Below are 9,626 nucleotides of genomic sequence, written 5' to 3'. Positions count from 1 at the left end.
TTTGAAGGCTGATAAAGTGTTTCACTCAGGCTGCCGTACAAACTACGTAACTGCCCAGTGTACGAGGAATGGGATATAACACAATATCCTGTCAGGGCATACATCTTGGGTAGAAGAGGAAGAGCATCAGTGCTTTGATATTTCCATTAAAGGATGCAGATTTATTATTAAACCCTCTTTGGATAGAAAGACCAATAGTATTTATCAAGAAGCCTGTAAGATAACTGTGAAGTGAGTGATTTCTCTGCACCTCAAATAAAGTTCTAATGTAGACCTCAAAGGTGGCCAAGATAGCCCTGGCCAGTGTGGGTCAGATGGTTGAAGCATCCTCCCATAAACTGGAAGATGACAGGTTCAATTCCCAGTCAGGGCCCATGCCTAGGTTGCAAGTTCAATCCCCAGAGGAAACTAATAGATGTTTCTCTCCCTCCCTCCTTTCCCATCTCTCTAAAATCAAAGAGCATGCCCTCGGGTGAGGGTTAAAAAAGATTTTTTTTAAAAGGCAACCAATATAAAATGTCAAAAATCTGAACACAAGGAATTTATAAGTGTAATTAGCTAATATCTTTAACCTGAAAAGAGGTCCTCCTGGTTAGGATGCCCTTCCAGCAATATGATTTTTCCCATCTGGCTTTCTCACTGTAATAGTCCTATTTATTCCTAACTGCTAATTTAGTTTTCATTTATGTTTCAGAAAGTAACTTATATCCTACTTTTGAGACATAACCAACAAAGTTTTAAGAAACTAACTGCTCTGTGAGTTAAAAGTTCCCATCCACTCTTTTTTAGAAAGACATTGGAGAATCACACAAGTAAGCTAAATATTTAAACAACACCCCAAGGGGGTCCAAATAGCAACCAATAATCTAGTGCTGGAGTTTGGGTTGAAAGGACTTATGGGATAACCTACCCGAGGTACTAGAAGAGGGAAGAGTCAGGGTCCAGAAAAACCAGCAGATCTGCCTTCCAGCCAAAGGGGTTGCACTGGTATCTACAATGAGAGAGAAGGGGAAGGCCAGAAGCCAGGCAAAAAGAAAGCCAAGAATAAAATAAGGACAAAGCAAGGAGGGTCATGAACAATTGCTTTTAACATAATTGAAAGGGCCTAAAATGTCAGTGAAAGTAGATTGAAGATATGAAGAGGAATTTTTCTTAATGCACACAGCAGCATTTATTTATAAATTAAACAAGAAGGGTGATTTGGCCTGTAAACAAAACATGTTTTTTCAAGACCACATACCCCCTTAGCCAGTCACAGTCCCCCTCACAGTACTCCCAGTCTGTCAATATGCCTGCTCTGCCCGGAACCCTGAAGCAGTCCGAAGTGCAGAAGTTATCCATTGCAGAATTGCTATGATTGATCGAATCAATAATAGACACTCGGGCCAAGACCTGGCAATCCATTGCCCAACCAGGACCCAATCAAAACACTTCTTCAAGAAACTAAATGAAAAGCTGGCCCACAAGTACCGACCAGAGGCATAGCAAGAGAAGAAGCAGAGATTGCTGACCTGGGCCAAGTAAAAAGCTGCCAGCAAAGGCGATGTCCCCACCAAGAGGCTACCTGTCCTTCAAGCAGGGGTTAACACCGCCACCACCCTGGTGGAGAACAAGAAGGCCCAGCTGGTAGTGATGACACATGATGTGGGTCCCATGGAGCGGGTCATTTTCCCACCTACCTTGTGCTGGAAGATGGGGGTTCCCTACTGTATCATCAAGGGGAAGGCCAGGCTGGGGCATCTGGTCCACAGGAAGACCTGCACCACCATTGCCTTCTCACAGGTTAACTCTGACAGAGGAGCTCTGGCTAAGGCAGTGAATCTCTCCGGACCAATTTCAATGTCAAGATACGATGAGATCCGCTACCACTGGGGAAGTAACGTCCTGGGTCCAAAGTTGGTGGCTTGCATTGCCAAGCTGGAAAAGGCCAAGGCCAAGGAACTAGCCACAGGCTGGGCTGAGTGTGCACCATGGAGGTTGCTACACATAAAAGTAATAAAACCTCTCCTTCAAAAAAAAATTAAATCAAAAGCTGTCTCACGAAAATAACAATTCAGAGGATTAACCAATCCAGAAGTTGGTTCTTTGAAAAGATAAATAAAATTGACAAGCCTTTAAGCAGACTCATCAAGAAAAAAAGGGAGAGGACCCAAATTAATAATGTCAGAAATGAAAGAGGAGAAATAACAACTGATACCACAGAAATACAAAGGATCGTCAGAAACTACTATGGACAATTATATGCCAAGAAATTTGAAAATCTTGATGAAATGGACAAATTTTTAGAAAAGTATAATCTTCCAACACTGAAGGAGGAAGAAACAGAAAGCTTGCACAGACCGATAACAGCTGGGGAAATGGAAGCAGTAATCAAGAAACTCCCGGCACACAAAAGCCCAGGGCCGGACGGTTTCATAGGAGAATTTTACAAAACATTTAAGGAAGAGCTAACCCTTGTCCTTCTCAGACTATTCCAAAAAGTCCAAGAGGAGGGAAGACTCCCAGACTCTTTCTAAGAAGCCAGCATCACCCTGATCCCAAAACCAGATAAAGACCCTACAAAGAAAGAAAACGACAGGCCAATTTCACTGATGAACATAGATGCTAAAATCCTCAGCAAAATATTGGCAAACCGCATCCAGCGATACATTCAAAAGATTATCCACCACGATCAAGTGGGATTCATCCCAGGCAAGCAGGCATGGTGCAATATACGCAAAACAGTAAACGTGATACATCACATAAATAACAGAAAAGATAAAAACCACATGATCATCTCAATAGATGCAGAAAAAGCATTCGATAAGGTACAGCACCCATTTATGATCAACACACTCAGCAAAATGGGAATAAATGGGGCATTCCTCAACATAATAAAGGCCATATATGAAAAACCTACAGCCAATATCATACTCAACGGGCAAAAACTGAAAGCTTTCCCACTAAGATTGGGAACACGACAAGGATGTCCACTCTCACCGCTTGTTTTCAACATCGTATTGGAAGTCCTGGCCACAGCAGTCAGACAAGAGAAAGAGATAAAAGGCATCCAAATAGGAAAGGAGGAAGTAAAGCTATCATTGTTTGCAGATGACATGATAGTGTACATAGAGAACCCTGTAGACTCTACCAAAAACTCCTCAACCTAATAAGTGAATTTGGCAAAACAGCAGGATACAAAGTCAACATTCAGAAATCAAAGGCATTTTTGTACACCAGCAATACAATAGAAGAAGAGGAAATCAGAAAAAAAATACCATTCGATATAGCAAGAAGAAAAATAAAGTACCTAGATATAAATTGAACCAAAGACGTAAAAGACTTGTACACAGAAAACTATACAACATTGAAAAAAGAAATTAAGGAAGACACAAATAAATGGAAGCATATACCGTGCTCATGGATTGGAAGAATTAATATCCTCAAAATGTCCATACTACACAAAGCAATTTACAGGTTCAACGTAATCCCTATTAAGATACCAATGACATATTTCACAGAAATAAAACAGACATTTCAAAAATTTATATGGAACCATAAACGACCCCAAATAGCCTCAGCAATTTTGAGAAAGAAACACAAAGTAGGAGGGATCACAATACTGGACATCAAACTCTACTACAAGGCCACTATACTCAAAACAATCTGGTGTTGGCACAAGAACAGACCCATAGACCAGTGGAACAGAATAGAAAGCCCAGAAATAAGCCCAGGTCTCTATGGGCATTTAATGTTTGACAAAGGGGGCAGAAGCATAAAATGGAACAATAACAGCCTCTTCAACAAATGGTGTTGGGAGAGCTGGACAGCTACATGCAAAAAATTGAAATTGGATCATCAGCTGACACCATACACAAAAATAAACTCAAGATGGATCAAAGACTTAAATATAAGTCGCAACACCATCAAAGTCCTAGAGGAGAACATTGGCAGGAAACTCTCAGATATCCCACGCAGCAATCTTTTCACCAATATGTCTCCTAAAGCAAGGGACATAAAGGAAAGAATAAACAAGTGGGACCTCATCAAAATAAGAAGCTTCTGCACAGCTAAAGAAAACATCAGCAAAATGACAAGGGAGCCAACCATATGGGAAGATATATTCACTAATGATACATCAGACAGAGGTTTGATCTCCAAGATATATAAAGAACTCACTCGACTCCACTCCAAGAAGACAAACGATCCATTCAAAAAATGGGCAAAGGACCTGGGCAGATGCTTTTCCAAGGAGGAGATACAGAGGGCCCAGAGGTATTTGAAAGGATGCTCAGCATCACTAGCCATCAGAGAAATGCAGATCAAAACCACCATGAGGTACCACCTCACACCGGTCAGAATGGCCATCGTAAACAGATCCACAAACAACAGGTGCTGGCGAGGCTGTGGAGAAAAGGGAACCGTAGTCCACGGTTGGTGGTAATGCAGACTGGTGCACCCACTGTGGAAAGTAGTGTGGAATTTCCTCAAAAAGCTGAAAGTGGAACTGCCTTTTGATCCAGTGATTCCCCTGCTGGGACTATACGCTAAGAATCCCAATACGCCAATAGAAAAGAACCTATGCACCCCAATGTTCATAGCAGCACAATTTACAATAGCCAAGTGTTGGAAGCAACTTCAGTGCCCATCAGTAGATGATTGGATCAAAAAGTAATGGTACATATACACAATGGAATACTACGCAGAAGAAAGAAGAAAAGAACTACTAAACTTCGCGACAACATGGATGGAACTGGAGAGCATTATGCTAAGCGAAATAAGCCAGGGGGTGAAAGACAAATACCATATGATCTCACCTATAAGTGGAACCTAACCAACAATACAAAGATGCAAGGAAAATAAGACCAGCAACATTGAAAGGAAAAGAAACCAACAGAGACAAGAGGGAAGGGGGGAGGGGAGGCGGGGAATAGGAAGGGAAGGCGAAAGTCAAGGAACATATAGCAAGGACTCATGGACAAAACCAAAGAGGAAGAGCTGAGGGAGGGAAGGAGGGAGGGGGCAAGGGAAAGTGGTGGGGGGTAGGCAGAGACAAATGTATTTGAAAAAATAAATTAAAATAAAATTTTTTAAAAAAAGCTGTCTCAGCTCTACTCAGTGGGTAGAATATAATTGAACTAAAAGGACACATGACTGACTGAGCTCGCCATTTTGGTGGAGGCAGATGTGTAAATAGGTAATACTGATCTGCATAAAAATAGACTGGAGCAATATAAAGAAAGAAGCAGACACCCATGAGCCTTCAGTTCAAGACTGAGAGGAAAGAGTAGCTGCCTTGGTAACCAATGGCATAGCTGTCTTCACTCACAATCTGTATGACATATCTATAGGTATTTTGTTTCAGTGAGGGTTCTGTATCCTTCTGTCAAATGTCTTTTGAGGTTTGTCAAATTCTCAAAGTCAAAAGATTTTTACTAGAGCTGCATTATTAGTTATTCCCCCAAAATATTCCTACTATATTCAGATGGCCCCCAGATGGGTAGAAAGAACTGTCTTCTAGAGAGAGGAAGGCAACTCTGGGAAAAGAGACAATGCTAAGGGCAAATTATCAAAATTCTACTCTAAAATAAAATGGATATGCGTATATACATATACATGTAAACCAGTATAAAATATTATAGAATCATTGGTGTTAAATGGGACAAACTTAACTTGCCATTGAGAATGCTACAGTTAGCCTCACCTACAAATAACAATTGCTCAAAATAATCTCAAATTCCACTGATAAACATATCCTTTTTATTTCTCTCTCTTATCCTTCAAAATAATGAGAGCATTCTGAATACCTAAGGGAAAAGCACTGATGCCTACTCGTTTCAATAAGATGAATTCTAGATATGAAAAGCTAAAAGACAAAGTAAAAAATAAACACAGCTTGGCATTTCATAATTTTTACAAAATACAGAGAGAAAAGTGGATCATTTTGTCCCTGAAGATTCAGTGGAAGGCAAAACTCAAAGGGGAAAATATGCTGTGAAAAGATTTTTTTTATTTATTATTGGGTTTTTTTTTTTTGTTTGTTTGTTTTTTTGCTGTTTATAGGCCACAACATCACAATTTTAAAAGCAAGGGAAGGGAGAGAACAACCAGAAGATCTAGATGGTCAGACAGGCATCGCTAGTTCTGACGTGAAAACTTAAAGATAATCACTTCAATAAAATCATGTTTAAGTGACATATTCAAAATAATATTCTCATACAATCATGCCAACAAAACAAACTGGATTCATTTTTTTTAATTTAGAGAAAGAATAATCTTCAGAAGTAGATGATGATTAAAAAGCTAGCAACAGCATTCTACACAGGACAGAACAGTCTCGCAGGCTGTCATTGCTGATGAAATAAAACTGCTATCAAGCTGGTTTAATACCAGGCAGTTCTTTCCAGAGACCCCAGACACTGTAATGACGATTCAACCAGCTGCGGGGGAAAAAATAAGTAAAGAGAAAATGTGGGAGCTTTTCAGTGTATTTTCACCTTAAAAGGTATTTCTATTGCTTCAACAAGAGATGTTTCTGTGGTTGATTTTACATGCTTGCCTTAGTAATTTTCTTCATAAATGGAAAGGGCATCAAATTATTGTAATAGACTATAATAGCAGCATGTCCAGAAAGAATTAAATCTTGTAAACACATCATTCTGTAAAAGAGGTTGTTTGTATCAACTTTTGTTACCAGAATTCTGAATCCAATGGGTAAAAAGTGTCCATTCATTATGGATATCTGTATACAAATATACCTGAATGGCATATTTAACTCTAAAATACAAGATGACAAAACAAATTTGTTGGAAGGATGAGCCCAAATGGTGAAATGAAAATTGTAGAGTATGGAGTATTTAATGGTAAGCACATGTATTAGGATGATTAAGATCTTAAGGCAGAGGGATTTAATTGAGCAATGGCTCCACTACATACTATATAATCTTGAGTGAAGTAGTTAACCTCACCAGTTTCCTCATCTATAAAACCAGCATAAGAGGACCTATCTCATATAGTTCTTTGAAAAATTAGGTAAACTAAAGAACATGAATCAGCACAGAGCCTGAGTCACAGTAAGTACTAAATAAGTTAATGTGGCGGTGATGATGATGATGATGGTGGTGATGACAATGGTGATGAGGACATCAATTTCAAGTTGATGTCCTCGTTATTATCACCCTTGGTATTCCCCAAGTCTTTTCCAGTGATATTTGGCGGGCGGGGGTTGGGAGGCATTTTCTTGTTTCAGATTCCCTGTAATTCTTTGTATATAATTCTTACACTTTGAACCTACAAATACATAAAGTTGTCTTTACAGTCCTTACAAATAGTTTACTTTCTCTATTATTTCCTGTATATATGACCTGCTTATTTTACTTACTAGTATGGGAATGGCATGGGTTCGTCTGTCTGAAGCTTCTATTCTTTAAACTCAACACTACTTTCTCTGTGTTCTTTGGCATGTCAGTACTTAGTGGGCAGTTATAACCTAACTGGAGTTCAACTGAAAATAAATTTCCCAATTGTGTAAAAGAACCAACACTTCATATGTAATACCATGAAACTTTACTCTTGAATATTAAATTATGTCATGGCTACTAATGCTCGTCCTATACTAGCCAAGTATTAGAAAAGCTTGTTAAGCTAAATTAAATTTGATTATAAAGAGAGCGTGAAACAGAGATGTTTCTGGGAGCCTTTGGATAATCTGTTTCAGTCTACTGAGGCCATAGCCATTGTTGTGTCATGAAGCTTGCTTCCTCTGGGAACACCTACTGATGAAAAACATTCAGTAAGAGGGCATGATACCATGAGGTTTAGGCTGGTCTGTTCCCACAAGTTACAGGGAATGGAAGAAACAAAAACATGACAGTTCTCCAGTCTTACATCTTACTTTCTAGTATCACATGGACCTTTGCATGTTTGATACCCTGTAGTTTTTCTATTCATGAAAAAAAAAATGAAGCTTCTCTGCACAAATGACAAAGTAAATGTCATCATTTTACATCACCTTGGTTTAAAAGTGGGTGGGCAGGCTAATTGGAAAACAAAGGAAAATCTTGAGGTTATGTCCACGGAGCTTAACCATGAGTGAACCATGGATATAGTCCCCACTGCTCTGCTATATAAATTATTCAAGGAAAGGGACTTTGCCAGTGATGGCTAAAAAGTCAGTGGGAGTAAAATTCAATTATCCCTTAATATATTCTTGGCAGAAAATAAAACAATTTGTCAGGAGGGAAAAAACTACCTACTTTATCCATTTTTGTTGTTCTTGTTTTATACACAGCTCAGTAATTTGTTTCTGCTCAGAAAGGTTGAAAGATATACTCATAAAAGGCCTAGGAAATAACACCCTTGACTTGATTTTTTGCCAAAGATGGCAAAAGGAATCCAGGACAGTGGAACCCATACCAGAAGAACATTGAGAACATTATACCTGACTGATTCAGTAAGGCAGGCCCAGTGAGAGCACCTCATGTCTCACACCATGAGCAAACTAACTATCCCATCATCTCTGACCTGAGCTATTAAGAAGACAACACCCCAGATAGTAGGTTGTTGAACAGCTGAGAGAAAACACTAGTAGTGCCCAAGAAAACAATACAAGAGTCAATTTCAGTAAACAAAAAAATAAATGCTACAAATCTATGTTGCAGCCATCTCCTGGACAACTTGGATTTCATGTGTTCAAAGCCACTACCTAAACATACTTCCAAGTACATCAGTAGTTTGATTTTCTCTCACCGGTCTTTACAGGTCCTTAGAACTCAGTTTCATTGTCTGTAAATAGAAAGAGTTAGACTATAATATATATGGTATATATAATTATATATTACAATATGTTATAGAAATATAATTGCATATAATATATTTGATGCATTAAATTACCCCTCTAAGGGTAGAGCTTACAACACAACTTTGAAGAAGCAATGTTCACTTTTAGGTTCTGCTCTCTGCTTTGCACTGTACCCAACCCCACCTGGCACACACACTTGCCCCTAACCCAGGCCTGTACAATCCCCCTTCCACTGGTTATCTGATAAACTGCTGTGTGATATTTGCAGATAATAACTTTCTGTTATTCTTTTCATGAGAAATTTTTATTTTAATATAAGACTATATAGGATGGCAATGCCTTAGCTCAAATGTAGAATGTTAAGCCCAGCACAATTCCACAGGAAAAAAAAAATTAGGGAAGGAGTTTCTTTCCAGATACACACACTTGGTAGTTGTGCACTGCATAGGCCTGGAGCATTACAATTGGTTAGTTTCTCAGAATTTCCAAAAAGACTTCTCTTAATTCTCAGGATACTCTTTTTATTAGTTGGCTGCTGCTATAAAATTACTCTACATCAACCAACAGTAAAGACTCAATGTATAAAGAAACATGTATTTTTCACACTTCTGGGGAGTTCTGCTGATTTAGGCAAAACACGGATGGGCTTGGCTGAATTTCTCATTCAATTCTTGTTGTTTGGCTCTGTACGATGTGACTATCCTCCTAGGACCAGTAAACTAACCTGGGCATGACCTTCTCATGGTGATGGCAGAGATGAAAAAGAGCAAGTGCATTAAAGGAAAATCTTTAATAAAAAAGACAATATAGTTGCCTCACAAACACACAGCCTACAGTTGTGAAACAG

General features: G+C 38.9%; 1 pseudogene; it reads left to right on the top strand.

Moving 5' to 3' along the window:
- The first annotated feature begins 1,353 nt into the window (after positions 1 to 1,353).
- On the top strand, positions 1,354 to 6,140 carry LOC129069740 (60S ribosomal protein L7a-like; annotated as a pseudogene).
- Positions 6,141 to 9,626: the final 3,486 nt, after the last annotated feature.

The sequence above is a fragment of the Pteronotus mesoamericanus genome, unplaced genomic scaffold, assembly GCF_021234165.1.
Source record: "Pteronotus mesoamericanus isolate MK-2021 breed Mesoamerican mustached bat unplaced genomic scaffold, CSHL_Meso_final contig_24, whole genome shotgun sequence".
NCBI classification, from domain to species: Eukaryota; Metazoa; Chordata; class Mammalia; order Chiroptera; family Mormoopidae; genus Pteronotus; species Pteronotus mesoamericanus.
Note: the sequence above shows the minus strand (reverse complement) of the source record. Positions and strands in the feature narration are given on the sequence as shown.